Source organism: Zalophus californianus, chromosome 4 (genome assembly GCF_009762305.2).
Source record: "Zalophus californianus isolate mZalCal1 chromosome 4, mZalCal1.pri.v2, whole genome shotgun sequence".
Classification (NCBI taxonomy): Eukaryota; Metazoa; Chordata; class Mammalia; order Carnivora; family Otariidae; genus Zalophus; species Zalophus californianus.
The window spans coordinates 176,073,890-176,099,898 of NC_045598.1; the positions used below are offsets into that span (position 1 = coordinate 176,073,890).

At 42.0% G+C, this 26,009-nt stretch overlaps 1 long non-coding RNA gene across 6 annotated transcripts in view; it reads left to right on the top strand.

The window, feature by feature from the left end:
* LOC113939149 overlaps positions 1–26,009 on the top strand; it is an 89,085-nt gene that overhangs the window by 25,859 nt on the left and 37,217 nt on the right. For 5 of the 6 annotated variants that reach the window (XR_003525143.2, XR_003525137.2, XR_003525139.2 and 2 more), the window contains exon 5: positions 257–382. This is a non-coding gene — a long non-coding RNA (uncharacterized LOC113939149). Of the gene's footprint in view, positions 1–256; positions 383–1,322; positions 1,365–26,009 lie in introns of those variants that run through there. The other variant, XR_003525140.2, reaches the window with a different exon arrangement.

Here is a 26,009-nt window from a genome sequence, read left to right on the forward strand (position 1 = left end):
CTTCCACTGATATGAGAAAGGACAGGTGTCTCCGATTCTTCTCTCTTTTGGACTGGGACCTCCTTATATAAGTGTAATAACAACCACACAAGGAAAACTCCCAATATGTTAAAGGAGGGAGATAAAGACATTTAGGAAAATTTCTTTCTTGGCAGAACCTACATCTCAATACCATTGTCTGGTATTAAATTCTAGCAAGAATAATTCCTTCCTTTCTCCTTGAGGTCTTACTATAATTTTCTCACTTCTACCCCAGGTGCATTGAGATTGATGACACAGATTATGTATGCAGAAATGCAAAAGAGAAAAGCTCATTAATTGCTTTAAAATATTACACCAATGATTATCCTTGTTTTATGGAAGAGGAATCTGGCTCAGACAAGTAAGTGACTTTCCCAAGCTGTTGAGTTAGTAAGTGGCAGAGGCAAGATTGAAATCCCAGGAACATGCCATTTTCAAGGGGACCCTACCGAATGCTGAATGGAGAAGGAATGTGGAATCCCAGGAGCAGAGGAGTAATGATTTGAGAAAGGGGCAAGAGGCTGGATGGAGGCAGAAGGGAGATGGGGCAACAAGCAGTGAACCCCAGCCTCTACAACTGCCCCCCACTCCCCATGGTAGATGGCCTCTGCAACAATTTCAGTGTGCTGGTATCACTTCCGTGTAAATATGCGCTTGGTCTCCTCTCTCTGCCCCATAAATCATGCAGTGAATTTTAGGATGTGTGAAAATTCTTGGTGCCAAGTGACTTTTCTTTTTTTTTTTCTTTTTTCTTTTTTGTGGGGAGAAGCAGTGCCATAAAAGGAGCTGAACTTTCCATCCCGGTGGCCCCCTTGACCAAGGCACAGAGACAGCCTAGGCAGAAGTAGGAGGTAGAGTAAGTCATGATTTTGGAGTGAGACCTCTGGAATCATTTGTAGAAATTTTGTGGGAAGGACTTACATTGGCTTACAAAGCCAATGGAATTGAGAGTTTTAGGCTCATTTTATCTAGGTCACTTCAGGCAAGTGAGCACCTGCTGATCTCTGGGTTCTATCCGTCCTATCCCGTGCACCATATATTCCTGAGGCATGAGGACCGGACTGTCTTTTACTTTCATTTTTATTATTGAAGTATAGTTGACACACGACATTACGTTAGTTTCAAGCGTACAACAGAGTGATTAGACAACTCTGTGCATTACAGATGCTCACCATCGTAAGTGTAGTCACCATACATTATTACAATATTATTGACTATATTCCTTATGCTGTACTTTCAATCTCTGTGACTTATTTATTTTATAACTGAGGACTGAACTGCCTTATTCCCTTCTATCCTAGATCTTCACATGGTTCCTGCTTCACAGCAACAATAAATCAATGGTTTGTTTGATAGAAATGCTTGAGAAGACTGGTCTAGTAGGATCACAGGGGCAGAAGCCTGATTGAAGGAGCTTCAGGAGAGAGTGTGGGGTGGAAGCATAGAATTAGGGGATATTAGCCACAGATCTAAAAAACTGGGCAGTGATACCTATGATAGGCAACATGGTTAAGAAAAGCATTTCTATTGTTTTAAGATAAAGGATACATGGCTGAAGAATATTAACAGGCAGAGGGAAGGAAATGAGTCTCCTTTAAGAATAGATATTTTCTTCTTGATTACCCATTCACTCTATTAAACAATTCATGTTAAACAGTCACCTAGACATCATTAACTCATCTGCAGAGGTTGTCATTCTGTCACTTTCCTTATTCAAATCTTTCAGAACTTTCTAGAACCTTCTGTGTATAGTTCACAGTTGACAACATGGTGGCCCTTCTTGACCTGGCTCTTGCTTACTTCTCTGGTCTTACTTCCACCTGCCCTCCAGGATGACATGATCCAGCTATCTTGTACTACCATCAGTTTCTGGAAGGCACCACACTCTTTTCCATAAATTATCTGCCCTCTAGTACTGTCCCTCTGCCTGAAATTTTCTTTCCTACCCCCTTTCTGCTTGGACAAGTTCTCTTCTTAGCTCAAGGGATACCTCCTCCGGAGAAGGCATTTCCTGGTCCATCATCTTGGTATTTTCAGAGAAATCCATGCTTTCCTTCTTGCTAATAGATTTTCTGTTGCGTAGCTGTCTAGATTCTAAGTTTGTGATGGCAGGGACCATTGTGTTTTGTCTTTATGTCACTGTTCCTCAGTCTGCCACCTGCTAGGATTGCAGTAATTTTCTATCAACTGAATGAAGCGAGAGCAAAGAACATTTAGCCATTTGTAGCCCAAATTATTTCAAAATTCTACTGCCTGTGTCCATTTTATGGCTTTAGAAGACAAATTTGTTATTGTTTGTTACTTTTATGGCTGTTGATTCCAGCTTCCCTTTCCTCACATGGCCCTGTGGGTCCATTTCAGACCTGCCTGGAGTTCTTGGAGGCAGTTAGGCTAACAATGGGTGCACAGAATTTTCTTTCTTCCATCATAGTTGTCACATCTCAGGACCAACCACATCCTCTCTTAGCATATGCAGTTTTTGAGCAGGTTAGTCAGTCTCTTAAGAATAACTATTTCTAGTTTCTAGGGATAATATTTAGGGCAGCTATAAACATCTTTGCAGAACTCATTTTTTTCCTTTAAAATTAATTTCTTGGGATAAATTCTCCAAATTGGTATTTCTAGGTCAAAGAGTATAAACATTTTTATGACTCTTGTCACTACTTGCCAAGTTGTTTCTGCAAAGATTGTGTCACTTTATAGTGCTGCCACCAAACTTATTTTCCTCTACTTTCCTGATGGTGCCATTTGGAGAAAAAAAGAATAAATGAAAGCATTCATTTTTATTATTTTGCTAGATCTAAAATGGATATTCAAACTTATTTTAATGCATATTTCTTTTATTAGTAAGAAAGAGAATTTTTGTTTCCTGTTTGTATTTTTCTCATATCAATTATCTACAAATATGGAAAGAAGTCATTTGAGTAGAGGAGGAAAACAGAAAAAAACCCGAGATAATTGATGGAAAGTAATCCACAAAGGTTACTGGAGAATAGGGGGTGAGTTTATACTTATAAAGATGAAGAGACAGATTTTCTCCTAAGAGAGACACACAAAAAATATAAGGTCGGTAAAGGACAGAGATACAATGATAGGAAATAATAACTAACTTTAGCTGGTCACTTAATGTATTAGTTACTGTGCTAATTGCTTTCTACGGAGTCTCTCTTTTAATTGTCAGAACCACCCATTTCACAGATGTGGGGACAGAGGCTCAGCAGGATTAGGTGACCTGCACATAGAAAGTGTGGAGCCAGGTTTCATACTCAGTTCCAGTCTGTACCCTTAACCACTGTCCTCCACCTTACAGTTCAGTTTTGGGAGAGAAGACGAGTTTTTTTGTTTTGTTTTATTTTTTATCTTGATTTAGTAGAAGGAAGTGGGGATGATCTCTTGAGAGGGGCCATAGTGAAGAGAGTGTTCTAGGGACACAAGAGGATAACAGCAATTGTAAGCAGCATTCTGGTATGAACCTGGTTGACATATTTCTGTGACACTTTTCAACAAAGTCCGGGCTTTGGGAACAAGAGAAAAAAATGCAGAGAGAGATAGTCAAGGTATGCATGCTGTTGAGTTGCAGCTGGAACTGGGGCGGGGGTTCTGCAGACTAGACTCATGAGGGCAGAGTTCCAATGGCTGACAAAGTTGTTCAGTCTAGGTAGGGACCCACATGACCATGGAGGTTAGCTGTCTGCATGGTCCTGTCACCACAACAGCTATTATGACTATGATTCTTGTATTAGTCAGGATTTCCCAGAGAAACAGAAACAATGGGACATATATATAAGAGGGTATTTATTATAAAGAATTGGCTCAGGGCACTTGGGTGGCTCAGTCATTAAGCGTCTGCCTTTGGCTCAGGTCATGATCCCAGGATCCTGGGATCGAGCCCTGCATCAGGCTCCCTGCTCGGCAGAAGCCAGCTTCTCCCTCTCCCACACCTGCTGCTTGTGTTCCCTCTCTTGTTGTGTCTCTCTGTCAAATAAATAAATAAAATCTTAAAAAAAAAAAAAAGAATTGGCTCATGCGATTATGGAGGCTGAGAAGTCCCACAGCTTTCAGGCTGGAGCCCCAGAAATCCAGTGGTGTAGCTCAGTCTGAGTCTGAAGGCCTAAGAACCAGGGGAGGGGCACCTGGGTGGCTCAGTTGGTTAAGCCACTGCCTTCGGCTCAGGCCATGATCCTGGAGTCCTGGGATCCAGTCCCACATCAGGCTCCCTGTTCAATGGGGAGTCTGCTTCTCCCCCTGACCCTCCCTCCTCTTATGCTCTCTCTCTCTCAAATCAATCAATCAATCAATCAATCAATCTTAAAAAAAAAAAAAAAGAACCAGGGGAGCTGATGGTGTAAATTCCAGTCTGAGGACAAAAGATGAGATGAGATGTCCCAGTTCAAGCCCTATGGCAGGATAAAAAGGGGGTGAAAACTCCTTCCTCTCCCTTTTGTTCAGTGTAGGCCATCAAATAATATTTATTGCTCACCCATAAGGTGCCAGGCCTTGTGCTGGGTAGGGGCTTTTCCTGGCTTCTTATTCAGCCTTACAGACAACCCTATGGGGCAACATGCTGTCCTATGCATGTTGGCACTCAGAGCTCCCACCCTTTCCTGCTCTGCTCTATACTGCAGAGGACACACCCAGCAAGCTGCACTTCCCAGACTCTCTGGCTTGCTGGCTGCTGGTTAGGCCAAGCACTGTCACCCGCAGTGGCTGGGTCTCCTTCCTGGCTCCAGCTCCTCCCACCCACATCCTCCCATTATGGTTCCAGACTCACAGGCGGCCCTCCTGTGAGTAGCTCCTGCTTATGAGACAGTGTTATTATTATTATCCTCAGTTGGCATTGAAGACTATACGCGGAGAGAAGTAACTTTTGCAAGGTTACCAGCTATCACGCAAACCAGGACAGTCTGACCTGGGAGCTGAGGCTTGCGGAGTCAGGGACAAGTCCAAAGTCACCCTGCTGGCAGGTGTTGGAGCCAGAATTCAAATGTGGGCTGTCTGAAAACATGGGGGCGGCAGGCTGGGAAGGGGAGGAGCGGTCTAGATGTAAAAGGCCCTTTGTCCCTGGCTTTGCTGCCTTCTGAGCATGGAAACCTGAAAGCCGAGGCAACGCTGCCCAGGGAAGGATGAAGAGAAGAGGGATGAGAGAAAAAGGAGGAGGGACCCAGAGCCTCCTTGCTTTGCCTTGTGTCTGCAGGGCCAAATCCTCACAGCAGGCATCGAGGCTGGCTTTTAGACACAGGCCCCTCAGTGTCCCCTCGTCTGCAGCCGGCCATGATTAGCTCCAGGCGTCCGCGCTTCGCCAAAGCCGCTGCCCATCAGGGGCTGGTTCTCTTGCCCTTTGCCCACACTTTTGATCAGAGGGTGCCCAGCGCTAAAGGCGCAGCTAGGAAGCTCTTCCTTCGGGCCACCTGGGACTTCCTGGGATGGCTTCAAAGGTCAGAAAGCAATTTGCAGCTTTTGTTCCGAAGGCCATGGGGTCTGGGGAGGGAGTGCTTCAGTTGGCGGGGGAGCTCATTAGGCCCTGGAACTGTTTGGCCACCTCACAAGTCACTTGAAAGTCCTCCAGGATGATGGGGTTGGGGGGGCGGGACAGAGACCACTTTGTGCTCGGCAGGCAGTTCACTGCTGTTGTGCAAGTAGCAGGTCTGGGAAATGGGGTCCAGGGAGACCGGTTCTTCATAATCCTCAGGGGATTTGTCAAATGGACTCGCCAGAAGTGGCTGTCCTATATTTACTTCCTGCGGCAGGTTGTGCTAAGTCCACAGTCCCATAATGCTATACATTTATTTTTTTTTTCTGGAATGGCTTTCTATGCAGAGCTGCTCATTATGGGTCACATATGCTGTTGTATCCTTATTAATAAAAGCTCTCCACTCTTATCAATGAATTAACTGTTTCCATAGTGACTAATGCACTTTGCAAGAGTGCTATTGGAATATTCTAAAAGCAGATCCCCTAAGGAAATGCCAGAGAAGTAAGAAAGACAATTCGATTATTTATAAACCACGATTCCTGCCAGATTTTTGTGGGAGGAGAGGAGAGGAAAGATGTCTTATTAGACCACTTTGGGGGGATAGGGGACATTCATAGAGCTGGAGTGCGTGGCTTCATTTTGAAGGCTGAATAGATCAGCTCCAGTTTTAAACTCACCGCCTGTTTGCACTTTCTGTTTCAGTTTCCTCGTCTGTGAAGAGAGGATCTCATTCCATTGTGAATAATAAATAACCCAGGCAAGGCATCTAGCAAATCAAGTATTCAGTGAACGTTCATTGTTACTATTATCACAAAACGCTCCTTAGCGCTAATGAGATGCTGCGTCAGTCATCTAAGCCTTCCACAGTTCCTTTCCACCCAGTAGAGCGCATGCTGGGGCTCTCAGTTCATTCCTGTGTTGTCATCAGCAGGTCATGCCCGCCATTTCTATTGCTGTTTTAATTAGCCCCCGTTTTGCCTTTAACAGCAATGACTGGGTAAATATCTACAGATCTGCTAAAGAGTTAGCCTACTATTGTAACTTAATGATGCTAGGGACTGGTCACTGTTGTCTAGGTTGGTGATTTTTTTTTAAGATTTTATTTATTTGAGAGAGAGAATGAGAGAGAGAGAGAGAGCGCGCGCATGAGAGGGGGTTGGGTCAGAGGGAGAAGCAGATTCTCTGCTGAGCAGGGAGCCCGATGTGGGACTTGATCCCGGGACTCCAGGATCATGACCTGAGCCGAAGGCAGTCGCTTAACCAACTGAGCCACCCAGGCGCCCTAGGTCGGTGACTTATTAAGTTCCTTGTGTCCTGTGTGTTTTGGTCTGCTTTCCCCGCCTGGTCTGTCCTCTTCTTGTGTCGGTTTTAACAACCTCATGGGGCCTCTCTTCCATGTCGGCGGGGGGCCGAGTGGTCTGTTGAAAGGGCTTGGTGGTCTTGGCTGCAAATCCTCCTAAATAGGCATAAGCCCTTTTCCCTGGGGGAGCTTCTCTGTCCTGCGATCCGTGGGCAGCAGCGTTTACAGCCTGAATTTTGCACGGAGGGGCCAGTGAAGCAGAGCTGCTGGGTGGCCTCCCCTCCTCCTTAACTAACGGTTCTGTGCTGGAGTGGTGAGCAAACGAGGAGAGTGTAATTTAATACTTATGGAGAGCATTTATGGTGCATCAGGCACCCTGCTCCCTGTTTTACGGGTGTGAGCACTTTAAATTCACACAGAATTCTGAAAGACAGGCAGTAGTCGAGTCAGGCGCACTTGGATCTGCATTCTGGGTCTCTTTACTGTCTTCGTGACCTTGCACAAATCACGTTCAGGCCTCGGTTTCCTCATCTGTAAAATGTCAGTTATGTTCACTGCCTCAGAGGGTTATTGGGAAGATAAGTGAGATATTGTAGAGAAAGCATAAGTCAGATAAAATAAATGTGAATTCTTTTTCCCTCCTTAGAGTTCTGTCGAGTGAGCTCTGCAGGCTCTGGGATCTGCAGTAACGAGTCTCCGCATGCCTTCTGTGGTTTTGCTTCTCTGCAGTTTGTTTCTGCACTGTGTCCTTTAGGAAGGCCCGTTTAGTTTAGGTGAGAAAAGTATTGACTTCCTGGCAAAATGTTCCCAGAAAGAACTCGGGCCCAGGAAGTCTTATAATTTTAGCTTTTATATTTAGGTCTATTATCCATTTTTTTAAAAGTCAATTTTTGCTTAAGCATGAGAGGAAGGTCTTAGGTATTTTCTTTTTAATTCTTTTATTTCTTTTATTCCAATTATCTCAAGCACCATTTGTTGAAAAGACAATGATTCAACGTTGAATCACCTTGGAACTTTGTTAAAAATCAGTTGACCTTGAATGTAGAGTTAATTTCTGGACTCTTCTGTTTCGTAGTCTCTCAGTCTATCCCTATGTTGAGGTCACCCTGTCTTGATTATTGTAGCTTTGTAGGAAGTTTTGGAATTGGGTAGTGTGGTAGGCTGAAAAATGGTCCTCCAGTGTGGGGATTCACAGTGCCTGTGTAGATAAAACCTGACTTGTATATGCCTCCCTGGATGATACTAAGTGAAAAGCAAAGGAGGAGTGCCCGGAATGCTGGGCCTCCTCTGAAATTTCTTGGTTGAATGGCCGGGATTCTTACTGTGGCTCAAAGATCTCATCTAGGAAGTAAATGCTTAAATGCAGGCACCTGCAGGGGTCACGTAATTCACAAACTCCTTGCCTTGCATGTGGTATGTTAATTAAACTCACAATAAAAATGGAGACAGAGCTTGGCTGAAAGCTTTCCCCCACTAGAGCATCGGGTTCGCAGGCCTCTCCTTTCTCCTACTAAGGCATTGGGAGTAATCCTTTCATTCACCATCTCAAGGTTTGCTGGCCAAACCCAACACTCCAGATGATGGCTCCGTCCTAATCCCTGAAATGCCTCAATGTTACCATATAGGGCAAAAAGGGGGTCTTTGCAGCTGTGATGAAGCTGAGGATCTTGGAATGTGGAGATTATTCTGATTTATCCAGGGGAGCCCTAAATGCAATCACAACTATTCTTTTCAGAGGGAGGCAGAGGAACGGGGTCGCGTGGCCGAGTGGTCTAAGGCGTTGGATTAAGAGAGGGGCAGAGGGAGATCTGACATACATACAAAGAAGCCAGTGTGAAGACAGAGCAAAGAGGTATTTGAATTTGCCGGCCTTGAAGATTGGAATGCTGTGTCCACAGCCAAAGAGTGAATACAGCCACCAGAAGCTGGAAGAAGCAAGAAATGGATTCTCCTCTAGAGCTTCTGGGAGAAGGATGGTCCTGCTGACACCTTGATTTTGGTCCATCAGAGGCAGAATCCACAGATATTAGGAATGCTCATCTTCTGACATCCAAAGTGCTTTGCCCTTGATAATCCTCCTCTCTTATACTATTTTCTAGTTGTTTATGTTAAAGTTTTGTCTTCCCCCAGATTAGAATTTCTGTCCCGGGGAGGGGCGATTTTCTTTTTCTTTTTTTAAATTTTTAAAATTTAAACCCAATTAATTAACTATGATGCATTGTTAATTTCAGAGGTAGAGTTCAGTGATTCATCAGTCTTATGTAACACCCAGTGTTCATTACGTCTCGTGCCCTCCTTCACGTCCATCACCCAGTTACCCTACCCCACCCACCTCCCCTCTAGCAACCCTGTTTCCTATGCTTAAGTGTCTCTTATGGTTTGTCTCCCTGATTTCATCTAGTTTTATTTTTCCCTCTCTTCCCCTATGTTCCTCTGTGTTGTTTCTTAAATTCCACATATGAGTGAGATCATATGATAATTATCTTTCTCTGATTGACTTATTTTGCTTAGCATATTTTTCTTTAATATATTCCTTCATGTCCACTTACTTCTAGACCCGCGGTAGCAGCTAATATGCATCTGGCAGCCTGATTTTAACAGAATAATGATTTGGAGACCTGAAATTTCAATTTTGCTTCAACTTGTGTTTAAAGATAAACTAGGCATATTAAATTTTAGGAGTTTATTTCAGAACAAACTTCCAGTTGTAAGATAAATAAAAACTAGGGATGCAATGTACAACATAATGACTATAGTTAACACTGCTGCATGGTATATTCTGTTAACCTTAAAAATAGAAACCTCTAGTTATTTTACTAGCAAAGGATTGTTTTATTTAGGAATCAAAGAGAATTGCAATCTGGGACAAACAAGCTTTGGCAAAACCGTGGGCAAGTCTGGGGAATATAGGAGAGGTGCTCTTTTTTAAGCAAAAAGGAGAAGTTGGGAAGGCCATTGTCAACTAAAAGTCCATTGGAATAACCTGGGAGTTCAAAGTGTGTTGGCTTTTCATTGGCTGGGCTGTTGCCCAGGGAATAAGGAAAGCATCTCTTTTTCCTGTTGGAATCGTAGAGCAGTGATGTAGGATAGATGTTAGAGTTCAAAGCCGACAGCCAAGAAAGAATTCTTGAAATGTCTTTGGTGCAAAAAGGTAGTTTTATTAAAGCACGGGGACAAGACCGTGGGCAGAAAGAGCTGTACCTGGGTCATGAAGGGTGGCCCAGTATATACATTTAAGTTGGGAAGGGGTTAGGAATAGCTAAGTCTCTAAAGAATTTCGGAAACCAGGTTTCCAGGACCTTGAGGGTCTAGCTATTATTGGGAAAAGGTCATTTATTACTATCTAATAAAACCTTAGTCATGGGGCCCCTGGGTGGCTCAGACCTGCCTTTGGCTCAGGTCATGATCGAGTCCCGCATCAGGCTCTCTGCTCAGTGGGGAGCCTGCTTCTCCCTGTCCCTCTCCCTGCCGCTCTGCCTACTTGTGATCTCTTTCTCTGTCAAATAAATAAAAATTAAAAAAAAAAAAAAAAAACCTCAGTCATGAGACCCTTCAGATGTATATCGGTGGATCACGTGCTTGGGTAATGATTGCCAACATGTATCTTGGAGGGGGTTAGAGATAAAGGAAATTTCCAAAGGAATTTTTATATGTTGAAGTAGACTTATAGGATTCTGGGGGTTGGGCTAAGATTGCCTTTTGCCCTTAGCAGAGCATTAACATCGAGGCAGTTGAGTCCATAGAGGAAGGTCACTCTGCCCATTTCAAGGACTTGTCAATGGGCTGTAAGTAGTAAGGAAATTTAATAAATTTTCTTCTGGCTTTGTTTCCCCCATCAAGCAGTATCCATGTGCAAGGTCAAGTCCGTATAAAGTCAAATCTGCCTCTTCCTGTCGAGTCTCCCAATTGACTTTGAGTGGTAGGACATGAGAGCTCCTAAACCTCCTGACTCCATTCTAGTGAGGCTGCCCATTAGAAATTTTCACAATTTGAAAGGTAAAAGAGTAAATCCTAAGGGTTCTTATCACAAGGAAAAAAACTTTTTCTTTTTTTTTCTGTGCCTCTATGATGGAGATGAGGATGTTAACTAAATTTACTGTGGCAATCATATCGCATATATGTAAATCACATCATTATGCTGTACACCATACAGTGCTGATTGTCACCTATATCTCAATAAAATGGGAAGGGGGAGTAGGAGAAGAAGTTTGAGCAAAAATCAATTTAAATAGGGCAGTGCCACCCCAGAAATGGTTAGGAGCACTCTTCTGCACTCTGTCTAGGGGAAAGACTTCTATAAATTGTGGAAGTAAAGAAGGAAGATTATTTGGCCATAGCTTAAAGCCTTGTTGGCTGTTTGTGATTGGTTGCCCTGAGCGTTTTGACGCATTTTAACCTTGAGGCATTTACAAGCTTAGATTTTGGTTTGCTTATAAAGGCCTCCACGTTATTAGAGCTGCCACCCCAGTCTATGATGGCTTCTCTGTTTAATTAATTAGGTACCTGCTTTGCAACCTTAGGTAAATCAAGTGGCCTTTTCTGGACATTACACTTCTTATTTTGTCAGTGGGACTTAAAATCCTAGAATAATGTTATTAGGAATAATGTCTCACTTTACCTGAGGAATGTAATAAAGAGTAATAGATAAACCTGAAGTGAATATAATTGGTGAGCCCTCAATGTACTCTGAATGATGCACCATCAGTTTCTCCAAGGATCGGTTTACAAATGGAGTTCAGTGCAGAGTATTCTCTAACTTCACATCACTAGGGCCCTAGGAGCAGATGCCTTACCTCATCACGTTTTCAAAACTGCCTCATGGTTTTCACAAAGCTGTGTGTGATGTGTTGGAATAACCATTTCAGAGAGAAGCAATAAACCACAAGCTGGTTTTCAGTATCTCAAAAGAAGCACACAGACCATAGGTTCACACAAAATTAACACCTCCATTGTCTTTCACAGCCAGGCCTTGGGGAGGTTATTATGCTGTTTTGCTTTGTAGATGTGTTCTTAAAGCGCTGAGAAGACCCTCCTTAGAAGCAGGAAAAAGCCAGCACGTAATGGCATTCAGATTTTCAGAAGTTTTACATCAAACGAAACTTGTTTTCTCTGCATTCTTGCTGCTAGCAGTCCCGACTTCATAAAATAATCTAGGAGACATTCTCAAACATCTGTGAAATACGAAATTCCCTAGGTGTGGAGAGCAAGCTTTTGAGGGGCAGAGAGCACTGGGATGTGGTGGAAAATCCCCGAATAGACTCTGTCTGGACTTAATTCTAGGTTCTTCCTCCCTAGGTGTGCCTGCGATTTCTCCTCCTCCTCTCTCAAGAGGGTACAAGCCTATTAGCCATTATTATCATGACTAATACATGGCACCCCTATTTGTAATACTCTTTATATTTTTCAGCTCAATAAAGTGGACTAAAAGAAGTAATAAATGCATAAAGTAAATTCCCTTTCTTTGGTGAGAGTTAAAGTAGTACTGAATCATAAGGAGGCGAACCAAGGCTCCAGGGCTGCAAAAGGCCAGCCATACCAGCCAGCCCAGCCCCTAGCAGAAAGATTGTAAAGCACAGGCAATCTCTGTCCGCTGGAGCTGTAGTTTGGAATCCAAAAAGGAAAAACAGGCCAAACCATTACAGTCCTCGGCCGCCAAAGCTTGTAACTGCTGCTGCCAAGCATCTTCTAGCCTTGGTGTGAGCTCCAGCTGGAGCTGAGATGTTTCCATCTGTACAACCGCAGGTGGTTATATAATTAGCCCCATACATTTGTAGCGCTGTAAAGAGAAGTCTAGTAACAAATCCATCTTTGCTGTACATCTGTTGGATGTTACTGTGGTCTGGAAAAGGGTCTGTCCCTAAAATAAATGGATCAAAATGCTTTTGTTTTTCAAGTTTTCTGGAGTTGCTTACTTAGGCAAAGTCACTGCTGAAGCCGACGTGATTGAAATGGTAGACCGGCAAGCCTGAAATATATTTGCATCTGCTACCCACTCCGCTTGAGCTTTTTCTGCATCCTTCAGAAGACTGCATCAGCCATTTGCTCTCTGGAGGGGCCACTTTTCACTAGAACCTCTTATACTTCCAGTCTCCTGCTCTGTATCAACAGATTTGGTCTCCTCATAGTGTCTGCGTTATTTCTTACCCCTCCAGACTGATGTAGTTTTGGAATATAGGTGAGGCTTGGTTGGGTGAGGTCTGGAGCCGACAACCAAGAAAGAATTCTTGAGACATCTTTGGTGCAAAATGGTGGTTTCATTAAAGCATGGGGACAGAAAGAGCCACTGCCCCGGGGTTGTGAGGGGTTGCTGATTATATACTTGGGAGTTGGAGGAGGTAAGGAAAAGGGAGGTTTCAAAAGGATTTTCATATGTTAAAGAAGACTCACAGGATACCAGAGGCCTTGCTCTTGTCAAGTTAAGGTTGTTTTTCCTTCAAGCAAGACCTTAACATTAATGGAATGTCACACATATCCCACCCAGGAGTAGTAGGGGAAGGGTTTGTGGGGTGTCAGCTTGTGCTTTGTCCTCAGCTTGCTTCTGCTTCCTCATTACAGACCGGGTGGATATTTCCATTTTTCACACTTGCCAACAATGGAAATGACCATTTCAATCACATGCCGCTCATATAAACACAACTTACTACTTTTAAATTAAAAATGCATTTGTTTCCGAAGGAGTACCAAACACATCCTTAGATGGGGTCCCAGCTGAGGTTCCCTTAAGCCCCTCTCCTGTTTCTGCACAGTTGTTGATTTCTATAGCATGTACAAGGATAAGAACTTAGAACCTAGTACCTTGCTGATGAGGTGACATATGTGGTTGGCTGGTGAAGGTGACATTTTGATCCTCTACCTGCTGCTTGTTGTTTTAATTTTTAATTTGTTCAGTTGAGGAAGAGAGGTTTGGGTGCTCCCTGAAAATTCCCCACAATATTGATCTAATTTCCCTGATACCAGTGACTTCTCCAGTCTTTGTTTAGGTCATTTTTGTTTAGTTTTGGCTGAACTGGAACTTTGCCACTCAAAATGATTCTTAGTCTTTACTTGATTGTCACTTTCTTCATGCAATAAATGGCTCCTCCAAGTACTAGCTAACGAAACTCTGCCTGGACTTCCATCAGCAACAAAAGGGTAATGTTGGTGATTGGCTTTGCCCCACTGATTGGCATACACATGGATATGGGATTTCAAATTAGCGTTTCATTAAAAGTCTGGAGTCACAACACAGTCCTGTTCTTCATGTTTGTTAAGATTAATGGCCCTTAGGATTGAGAATCAAACCCCTTATTTGGATAAGAGGCAGGACCGAAACGGCATCCAGGGCATTGGCAGAGGCAGAAGTCAGGCCTTTGTGTGTGCATGAGTTCAAGTTAGCATCTGAAGCATGCTTTGTGGACCACTATCCCTGAGAACATCTGTGGCTCACCTGGCAAGATGAGATCATAGGTTTCCACAATTAGCATCTTGGGTATCGAGGCACCAAAACTTTTTAGCTCTGACTTGAAAGCTTATCACTATAGAGATTGGGGGGAAAGAGCCACTTTCTGATAGTAAGGAGAAAAGACTTCTTGAAAGTCTCTTATGAACCAGAGTGATGAGGGAAAAGTAAGAAAAATGACACTGCTTAGATTTTTATACTTCATGAAGCCAGGAGAGGGAATTTTCTGAGGGTCCTTTGCCAAAGAGGCAAAGGTATAAAGAGGCATCCCCCGGGGAAGAAGCGGGTGATGGTGGTGCTGGTCCCTTTAATGAGCTTCTTTTTTTTTTTTTTTTTTTTTAAAGATTTTATTTATTTATCTGAGAGAGAGAGAGAATGAGAGATAGAAAGCACGAGAGGGGAGAGGGTCAGAGGGAGAAGCAGACTCCCTGCTGAGCAGGGAGCCCGATGCGGGACTCGATCCCGGGACTCCAGGATCACGACCTGAGCCGAAGGCAGTCGCTTAACCAACTGAGCCACCCAGGCGCCCCCTTTTAATGAGCTTCTTAAGTAACTCTCACACACACCAGCATCGCCACATCCACAAGCAAAAACCAAGAGGTGAGAATGTGCTTAGGATGTTCAGGTGAAATAGGGAGTTTGGCTGTAGCTGTGGAGGTTGAGGTTCACAGATGGGCAGACACCAGCACAAGATGGCCTTTGAAGGTCAGGCTATTGACTCTGGTCTCCCCCTTAATGGGCTGCCTTCTCTCCCTTGTCTCATCCACTCCCCTGGTAGTATTTTCTTCACCTTCCAAATAAACTACTTGCATTTGAATCCCCATTTCAGAGACTGCTTCTTCTGGAAGAATCCAAACTAAAACAGAATCGTAGTCTACATTTCTTTTTACAACTCCTCCCAGTAGGGCTAGCCTAGCTGCTCCCAACTGTTTTATGGATCTGGGTGGCAGAATAAGTATATCATCTCAGTCCTCATAAGCCATGCTGTCACCGTGTTACATAAGAAATCTGACAGTGGCAATAACACGCTACATCTTAGTCACTCTAATGTGTAAACTAATACAACAGTCGGGCACATTCCATGTCTCTGATATTAAATGATGACTGAATTATTGATAACTTGTCCCACATTCCCTTGAATCAAATATTAATATAGCAATATCTTGCATGTGGCGGCTGGATTCCTTTTTAATGATTTCATCACTCAGAAATCCGACACGTCTTTCACCTCATACAAGATGAATTGGGTGCATTCTGGAAAGACAACTTGAGGAGATGGAATGTTTAAACATTGGTTGTTGTGTTCTATCAGAGTTGACACATAGCAGGCTTTCCCTGGGACAAGTGTCAAACACCAAAGAAGGATTTCAATTGTCTGAGACTTTCATTAGGATCTATTCTAGAATTCGTTTTTGCTGACCTATTTCATGATAGCCTTCAGATGGGAAACACAGAACCCAGGCATGGCAACATTGGAATGAGCTTTCTGTCCACACTCTTCACATTTCAGTATTTAGTTTCAAGTATTTTGGCTTATGCAATCTCCCCCACCTCTGGATTCCTCTGGTACTCAGTCTGCACTGCTCTTATGGCATTTACATATTCCTTGTTCTGATACATTTATTGGTGTGTGTCTTGTTTCTTCTACTGGATCATATTCTCCTTGAGGTCATGGTACTCAATGTTGACATTGAGAGGCTCCTTTCCTGAGGGCTTTTACTCATCCTTGCATCCCAGAACTTACTGAAGAATCTGCAACTCTGTAGGTACTCCATAAATGCTTGTTGAATGGCCACCTTTGACAATGAATACCTGCAAAAGACCTGCCATTTCAGTAAGGTTTGGGGGCGGAGTGGCGCTTGGTTCTTGTCCTCATTATCTCTCTTCTGGATCAGAGATACTCTTTTTAAAGATTTCAAAAGGGAAGAAAAAAATGCTAAGGCATCTGAGAAAACCCTGTGGGAGATGTTAAAAGAATGTATTAACTTTTATTAATTTTATTGCTATTACTGGTACTCAGTGCCATACCTTGTTATATAACAAACATTTATGGAACATTTACTATAATCTGGACACTGTACTGGGTCTTTGTACCGGGATTTTCAGTTTTTAAAAACACTTTACCACTCATTACTGTGTGCTTCTAGGCAAGAATAAGTCATTAATGAACATAAACAAAGGTTTCAAACAGTTATAAAATTTTCTTAGTGTGTTGCTAAAACAGGAATCAGCTGGAGTTACCATCCTCAAAACTAATGTTATGCTTGTATTTAATGTAAAAAGTAAAATTTGAAAGATCTAACACTGACCCATTTCCAGATGTCAGGCACTGTGTTGTACGTGAATTAACTATGCCAAGCAACTATTAACTACATTAAATACTTGTAGCAATCTTATGAATTATGTACTGTTATCATTGTATTTTCCAGATAAGAAAACCTAAAGCCTACCTGAGGTCACACAGGAAGTGGTAGATTTAAGATATGAACACAGAGAGTCTTACTCCAAAGTCTGCTCTTTTAAAAACTGTGCTATACTGTTTCTCAGAGCTGATTGTTTCCCTTTTTCCTTTGGCTTCTGGAAAGCTTAGAGAGAAATTTATCATTGAACTTTACTCTGAATTCTACATTTACATTGAACTATTTGATTGAGTTTATTTGTATTGGTTTTTCTTTTGATCTTACCTACCACTATTTTTCTGTTTGGAAATTAGAAAATTTCTTTATTATTATTATTATTATGTTATGTTAATCACCATACATTACATCATTAGTTTTTGATGTAGTGTTCCATGATTCATTATTTGAGTATAACACCCAGTGCTCCAAGCAGAACGTGCCCTCTTTAATATCCATCACCAGGCTAACCCATCGGCATCTGGAACCCTTAGTTTGTTTTTCAGAGTCCATCATTTGTCATGGTTCATCTCCCCCTCTGATTTTCCCCCTTCATTCTTCCCCTCCTGCTATCTTCTTCTTCTTTTTTTTAAACATATAATGTATTATTTGTTTCAGAGGTTCAGATCTGTGATCAACAGTCTTGCACAATTCACAGCGCTCACCATAGCACATACCCTCTCCAATGTCCGTCACCCAGCCACCCCATCCCTCCCACCCCCCACCACTCCAGGAACCCTCAGTTTGTTTCCTGAGATTAAGAATTCCTCATATCAGTGAGGTCATATGATACATGTCTTTCTCTGATTGACTTATTTCAATCAGCATAACACTCTCCAGTTCCATCCACGTTGTTGCAAATGGCAAGATCTCATTCCTTTTGATGGCTGCATAGTATTCCATTGTATATATATACCACTTCTTCTTTATCCATTCATCTGTCGATGGACATCTTGGCTCTTTCCACAGTTTGGCTATTGTGGACATTGCTGCTATAAACATTGGGGTGCACGTACACCTTTGGATCCCTACATTTGTATCTTTGGGGTAAATACCCAGTAGTGCAATTGCTGGATTGTAGGGTAGCTCTATTTTCAGCTTTTTGAGGAACCTCCATACTGTTTTCCAGAGTGGCTGCACCAGCTTGCATTCCCACCAACAGTGTAGGAGGGTTCCCCTTTCTCCGCATCCCCACCAACATCTGTCATTTCCTGACTTGTTAATTTTAGCCATTCTGACTGGTGTGAGGTGGTATCTCATTGAGGTTTTGATTTGGATTTCCCTGATGCCGAGTGATGTTGAGCACTTTTTCATGTGTCTGTTGGCCATTTGGATGTCTTCTTTGGAAAAATGTCTGTTCATGTCTTCTGCCCATTTCTTTTTTTTTTTTTTTTAAAGATTTTATTTATTTGTGAGAGAGAGAATGAGAGACAGAGAGCATGAGAGGGAGGAGGGTCAGAGGGAGAAGCAGACTCTCTGCTGAGCAGGGAGCCCGATGTGGGACTCGATCCCGGGACTCCAGGATCATGACCCGAGCCGAAGGCAGTCGCTTAACCAACTGAGCCACCCAGGCGCCCCTTCTGCCCATTTCTTGATTGGATCATTTGTTCTTTGGGTGTTGAGTTTAAGAAGCTCTTTATAGATTTTGGATACTAGCCCTTTACCTGATATGTCATTTGCAAATACCTTCTCCCATTCTGTCGGTTATCTTTTGGTTTTGTTGACCATTTCTTTTGCTGTGCAAAAGCTTTTTATCTTCATGAGGTCCCAATAGTTCATTTTTGCCCTTGCTTCCCTTGCCTTTGGGAATGTTTCTAGGAAGAAGTTGCTGAGGCTGAGGTCGAAGAGGTTGCTGCCTGTGGTCTCCTTTAGGATTCTGATGGACTCCTGTCTCACAATGAGGTCTTTCAACCATTTTGAGTCTATTTTTGTGTGTGGTGTAAGGAAATGGTCCGGTTTCACTTTTCTGCATGTGGCTGTCCAATTTTCCCAACACCATTTGTGGAAGAGACTGTCTTTTTTCCATTGGACATTCTTTCCTGCTTTGTCGAAGATGAGTTGACCATAGAGTTGAGGGTCCATTTCTGGGCTCTCTGTTCTATTCCATTGATCGATGTGTCTGTTTTTGTGCCAGTCCCATACTCTCTTGATGATGACAGCTTTGTAATAGAGCTGGAAGTCCGGAATTGTGATGCCACCAGCTTTGCTTTTCTTTTTCAACATTCCTCTGGCTATTCGGGGTCTTTTCTGGTTCCATACAAATTTGAGGATTATTTGTTCCATTTCTTTGAAAAAAGTGGATGGTATTTTGATCGGGAGCATTGAATGTGTAGATTGCTCTAGGTAGCATTGACATCTTCATAATATTTGTTCTTCCAATCCATGAGCATGGAACATTTTTCCATTTCTTTGTGTCTTCCTCCATTTCTTTCATGAGTATTCTGTAGTTTTCTGAGTACAAATTCTTTGCCTCTTTGGTTAGATTTATTCCTAGGTATCTTATGGTTTTGGGTGCAATTGTAAATGGGATCGACTCTTTAATTTCTCTTTCTTCTGTCTTGTTGTTGGTGTATAGGAATGCCACTGATTTCTGTGCCTTGATTTTATATCCTGCCACTTTACTGAATTCCTGTGTGAATTCTAGCAGTTTTGGGATGGAATCTTTTGGGTTTTCCACATACAGTATCATATCATCTGCAAAGAGTGAGAGGTTGACTTTTTTTTTTTAAGATTTTATTTATTTATTTGAGAGAGAGAGAGAATGAGAGATAGAGAGCACGAGAGGGAAGAGGGTCAGAGGGAGAAGCAGACTCCCCGCTGAGCAGGGAGCCTGATGCGGGACTCGATCCCGGGACTCCAGGATCATGACCTGAGCCAAAGGCAGTCGCTTAACCAACTGAGCCACCCAGGGGCCCGAGAGTTTGACTTCTTCTTTGCCGATTTGAATGCATTTGATTTCTTTTTGTTGTCTGATTGCTGTGGCTAGGACTTCTAATATTGTGTTGAATAGCAGTGGTGATAGTGGACATCCCTGCTGTGTTCCTGACCATAAGGGGAAAGCTCTCAGTTTTTCCCCATTGAGAATGATATTCGCTGTGGGTTTTCATAGATTGCTTTTATTATATTGAGGTATGTACCCTATATCCCTATACTCTGAAGAGTTTTGATCAAGAAAGGATGCTGTACTTTGTCAAATGCTTTTTCTGCATCTATTGAGTGGATCATATGATTCTTGCTCTTTCTTTTGTTAACGTATTGTATCACGTTGATTGATTTGCGGATGTTGAACCAACCTTGCAGCCCAGGGATAAATCCCACTTGGTCGTGGTGAATAATCCTTTTAATGTACTGTTGGATCCTATTGGCTAGTATTTTGGTGAGAATTTTTGCATCCATGTTCATCAAGGATATTGGTCTGTAATTCTCCTTTTTGATGGGGTCTTTGTCTGGTTTTGGGATCAAGGTAATGGTGGCCTCATGAAACGAGTTTGGAAGTTTTCCTTCCATTTCTATTTTTTTGGAACAGTTTCAGAAGCATAGGTATTAATTCTTCTTTAAATGTTTGGTAGAATTCCCCTGGGAAGCCATCTGGCCCTGGGCTTTTGTTTCTTGGGAGATTTTTGATGACTGCTTCAATTTCCTTAGTGGTTATAGGTCTGTTCAGGTTTTCTATTTCTTCCTGGTTCAGTTTTGGTAGCTGATACATCTCTAGGAATGCATCCATTTCTTCCAGATTATCTAATTTGCTGGCATATAGTTGCTCATAATATGTTCTTATAGTTGTTTGTATTTCTTTTCTGTTGGTTGTGGCCTCTCCTCTTTCATTCATGATTTTGTTGATTTGGCTCATTTCTCTTTTCTTTTTGATTAAGTCTGGCCAGGGGTTTATCAATCTTGTTAATTCTTTCAAAGAACCAGTTTCTAGTTTCGTTGATCTGTTCTACTGTTCTTTTGGTTTTTATTTCATTGATTTCTGCTCTGATTTTTATTATTTCTCTTGTCCTGCTGGGCTTAGGCTTTATTTGGTGTTCTTTCTCTACCTCCTTTAGGTGTAGGGTTAGATTGTGTATTTGAGACCTTTCTTGTTTCTTGAGAAAGGCTTGTATTGCTATACACTTTCCTCTTAGGACTGCCTTTGCCGTATCCCAAAGATTTTGAACAGTTGTGTTTTCATTTTCATTTGTTTCCATGAATTTTTTAAATTCTTCTTTAATTTCCTGGGTGACCCATTCATTCTTTAGTAGGATGCTCTTTAGCCTCCATGGATTTGAGTTCTTTCCAACTTTCCTCTTGTGATTGAGTTCTAGTTTCAAAGCATTGTGGTCTGAAAATATGCAGGGAATGATCCCAATCTTTTGGTACCGGTTGAGACCTGATTTGTGACCTAGGATGTGATCTATTCTGGAGAATGTTCCATGGGCACTCGAGAAGAATGTGTATTCTGTTGCTTTGGGATGGAATGTTCTGAATATATCTGTGAAGTCCATTTGGTCCAGTGTGTCACTTAAAAGTCTTTATTTCCTTGTTGATTTTTTGCTTAGATGATCTGTCCATTTCAGTCAGGGGGGAGTTAAAGTCCCCCACTATTATTGTATTATTGTTGATGTGTTTCTTTGCTTTTCTTATTAATTGACTTATATAATTGGCTGCTCCCATGTTAGGAGCATAGATATTTACAATTATTAGATCTTCTTGTTGGATAGACCCTTTAAGTAGGATATAGTGTCCCTCCTCATCTCTTATTACAGTCTTTGGTTTAAAATCTAATTTGTCTGATATAAGGATTGCCACCCCAGCTTTCTTTTGGTGTCCATTAGCATGGTAAATGGTTTTCCACCTCTTCACTTTCAATCTGGGTGTGTCTTTGGGTCTAAAATGAGTCTCTTGCAGACAGCATATTGATCGGTCTTGTTTTTATATCCAATCTGATAGCCTGTGTCTTTTGATTGGGGCATTGAGCCCATTTACATTCAGGGTAACTATTGAAAGATATGAATTTAGTGCCATTGTATTGCCTGTAAGGTGACTGTTACTGTATATTGTCTGTGTTCCTTTCTGGTCTATGTTGTTTTTAGGCTCCCTCTTTGCTTAGAGGACCTCTTTCAATATTTCTTGTGGGGCTGATTTTGTGTTTGCAAATTCCTTTAGTTTTTGTTTGTCCTGCAAGCTTTTTATCTCTCCTTCTATTTTCAATGGCAGCCTAGCTGGATATAGTATTCTTGGCTGCATATTTTTCTCATTTAGTGCTCTGAAGATATCTTGCCAGTCCTTTCTGGCCTGCCAGGTCTCTGTGGATAGGTCTGTTGCCAGTCTAATGTTTCTACCATTGTAGGTTATATATCTCTTCTCCCGAGCTGCTTTCAGGATTTCCTCTTTGTCTCTGAGACTCATAAGTTTTACTATTAGATGTCGGGTTGTTGACCTATTTTTATTAATTTTGAGAGGTGTTCTCTGTGCCTTCTGGATTTTGATGCCTGTTTCCTTCCCCAAATTAGGGAAGTTCTCTGCTATAATTTGCCCCAATATACCTCTCTCTCTTTCTTCTTCTTCTGTGATCCCAATTATTCTAATGTTGTTTCGTCTTATCGTATCGCTTATCTCTCGGATTCTGCCCTCGTGATCCTGTCGTTGTTTCTCTCTCTTTTTCTCAGCCTCTTTATTTTCCATCATTTGGTCTTCTATATCGCTAATTCTCTCTTCTGCCTCAATGATCCTAGCAGTTAGAGCCTCCATTTTTTATTGCACCCCATTAATAGCCTTTTTGATTTGACTTGGTTAGATTTTAGTTCTTTTATTTCTCCAGAAAGTGTTTCTCTAATAACTTCCAGGCTTTTTTCAAGCCCAGCTAGTATCTTTAAAATCATCATTCTGAACTCTATTTCTGACATCGTACTAATGTCCGTACTGAGTAGGTCCCTGGCAGTCGGTACTGCCTCTTGTTCTTTTTGTTGGGTGATTTTTTCTGTCTTGTCATTTTGTCCAGAGGAGAATAGATGAATGAGAGAACAGAATGCTAACACCATAACAATGTCCCCAGAAAATATACACTAAACAAATCAGAAAAGACCTGAAAATAGGGGAAAGGAAAGGGAAAGAAATAGAAAAGAAAAAGATAAAGATAAAAATAAACAAAAACAAAACAAAACAAAAACCAGAATATGATCAAATATGATCAGGCTGGTGCATACATCAGTGCCACAAACTAGATTTTGGGCGTATTTTGGTTTGTTAGAAGAAAGTGCCTCCCAAAATTTTAAAGAAAGAAAAACTTAAATATGTACAAAAATAAGGGTTAACATGATGAAGGGATGGAATATGACTGTAAAGATGAAAATTATAAAAGATTTTATAAAATGAATTGATAAGATAGAAGTTGGTTGAAAAAAGAAAGAGGAGGATTTAAAAAAAAAAGAAATAAAAAAGGGAGAGAATGTGATCAGGCAGGAGACTAGAACAAAGCCATACACTAGAAATTTAGGATATATTTTGATCTGTTAGAAGAAACTGTCTCTCAAAATTTTAAGGAGAGAACAATATATATATATACCAAAAATAAGGGTAACTACTATGAAGGGATAGAATAGGACTTTAAAAATGAAAAATAAAATTTTTTTTAAAAAAAGGGATTGATAAGATGTTGGTTGAAAAATGGAAAAAGAAAAATTCAAAAAAAAAAAAGACAGTTAAAAAAATTAATTTTGAAAGACCAAGGAATCATGGTAAAAAAGCCATGAATTCTATGTGCGGTATTTCCCTAGCGCTGGAGTTTTCCCGTTCTCCTTGATCGGTAAACTTGGTCCTGGCTGGCTGTTCGTGCTGATCTTCTGGGGGAGGGGCCTGTTGCCGTGGTTCCCAAATGTCTTTGCTGGAGGCGGAATTGCCTCGCCCTTGTCGGTCTGGGCTAAGCAATCTGCTCGGGTTTGCTCTCGGGAGCTTTTGTTGCCTGCAAGCTCTCCGTACAGCTTTGGAGGACGAAAGTGAAAATGGCGGCCTCCCAATCTCTGCCCCGGAGGAGCCGAGAACTCAGGACCCTGCTCCTCAGTGTGCTCCCAGAGAAAATTAGTCGATCGCTCTCGGATGCATTCCGTGCTCACCCGGCCTGTGACCGAGTGTTTCCATCTCTGGCACCCGACCCCGTGTGGCGTCTCCAAACCCAGCAGATCCCTGCGGTGCGCTCCCGCGCCGCTCCTCCCGGGGGAGGGAGGGGAGTCTCCCCGGATCTGCCGCTTGTTGGGTCCCTGCTGGAGGAGCAGTGGCCCGACTGGGCCGCAGATCGCAGTTTATGGCAACCCCGAGCTGAGAGCCCGCGCCTCGGCTCCGTCTCTGCAGCCGGCTTCCCCGCTCCGATACCTGGGAGCTCTGCCGCACTCAGGCTCCCCCGGTCTTTCTGTGACCCCGAGGGTCCTGAGACCACACTGTCCCGCGAGGGTTCCACCCCCCGCTTAGCCACTGCAGCGACGTCCCTCAGCGGAGCCGGCTTCTAAAAGTTCCGATTTTGTGCTCCGCGGCTCTAGCACTTGTCAGAAGCGGCCGACGGAGGCCCCTCCCCTGCCGTCTATCCTCCCGAATATCGCCTCGGATTCACTTCTCCGCACGTCCTACCTTCCAGTAAGTGGTCGCTTTTCTGTTCAGAGAATTGTTGCTATTCTTTTCTTCGATCTCCTGTTGAGTTCGTAGGTGTTCAGAATGGTTTGATCCCTATCCAGCTGAATTCCTGGGACCAGACGAAATCCAGGTCTCCTACTCCTCCGCCATCTTGCTCTGTCCCGGAAATTAGAAAATTTCTAATTTTTAAAATTTTATTGCTCTTTTTTTTTTTAAAGATTTTATTTATTTATTTATTTGAGAGCGAGAATGAGAGAGAGAGCGAGAGCATGAGAGGGGGGAGAGTCAAAGGGAGAAGCAGACTCTCTGCTGAGCAGGGAGCCCGATGCGGGACTCGATCCCGGGACTCCAGGATCATGACCTGAGCCGAAGGCAGTCGCTTAACCAACTGAGCCACCCAGGCGCCCATAAAATTTTATTGCTCTTTATGCGGGGGAGCAACAATGTCATTGACTCTTCTACTTCCATCATTCATATATTCGGGTAGGAAAGTATCTGGAAATTCTATAGCAGGCACTTTATTGGGAACTGTTGCTCTAGATAGAGGAAGGGAGTTGTTCTAGTTCACATGCTAGTGAGTGGTCATCCTTGGTAAAAACCTAGCTCCCCTGACTTCTGGTCCAATGTTTTTTTCTACTATATCATACTGTCTTATGTTATTCCTGCTTATTTACCACTAGTACCCATATCTTAATCATCTCTTGTGTAGAATATATTTCTAGAATGTATTTCTAGAATATATTTAATCTTTCTCTCTTTCACCTTAAGAAATAATATAACATGATAGGAAAAATATGGTCCCAGGAGTTAGAGAGCCCTGTGACCCTAAACAAATGACTGAATTTCTATGGGCTTTAGTTTCCTCATCTATATTGATAAATGCTCTAATGTCTGAGGTGCTTTTTGTACATGGATATAAATACTAACATTTGTGATTTATTTAAATACAATTTATTAAATTCATATGTCTAAGAATCAAAAGTTTGAAGACCAATTTTCATGAGTATTATTATGGATTTGAAGTGTGATTAATGAAATGCTCTCAAATAATTAATTGCAACTTCAAATTTAGTATAATTTATTCTTTTAAATGCTGCACACATATCCGACTGTAGGCAAAACACAAATGGAATTATTATAAAACATATTATTATGTATGTACTCGAACCTATTCTAAGATGTCACCATTGTGGTTTCAATTCATTTCTTCATTAATTCTATATTTGGTTTTATATTTTCTAAGGTATTTCCTTACTTAGCTGGGATCTTTCTAGACCTTTCAATAATAATGTTTTAACAGCCATTCAGGGAAGCAGTGATCTTACCAGACTAAAAAGAGAATGAATATCTTCAAGCTTTCAGTACCTAGGTTTTAGATTAATTGACTCTCACTCAGGGCACAAGAACTCTGCCTTGCCCACAGCCATTCAAACACAAGTCACTAATAAGTAAAAATAAACTATGCTAATATGGCCTTTTAGGTTCACACCTTCCATATTTGTGACCTGGTATTTCCTCCACAAAATTATGTCCATGTTTTTCTTTGTAAGGAATTTATTACCTTTTTAAATGTTTTCAACTTTATTGAGATATAATTAATGTACAAAAATGCATCCACTTTAAGTGTACATTTTCATGAATCTTCACAAATGCATATACCAAATGACCAAACCATCATCAATGCATAGAATATTTTCATCACTACCCAAAATCTTGGTGAGTCCCCATCATGACCCTAGACCTGAACCTGGACAACTACTGATCTGGTGATTACAA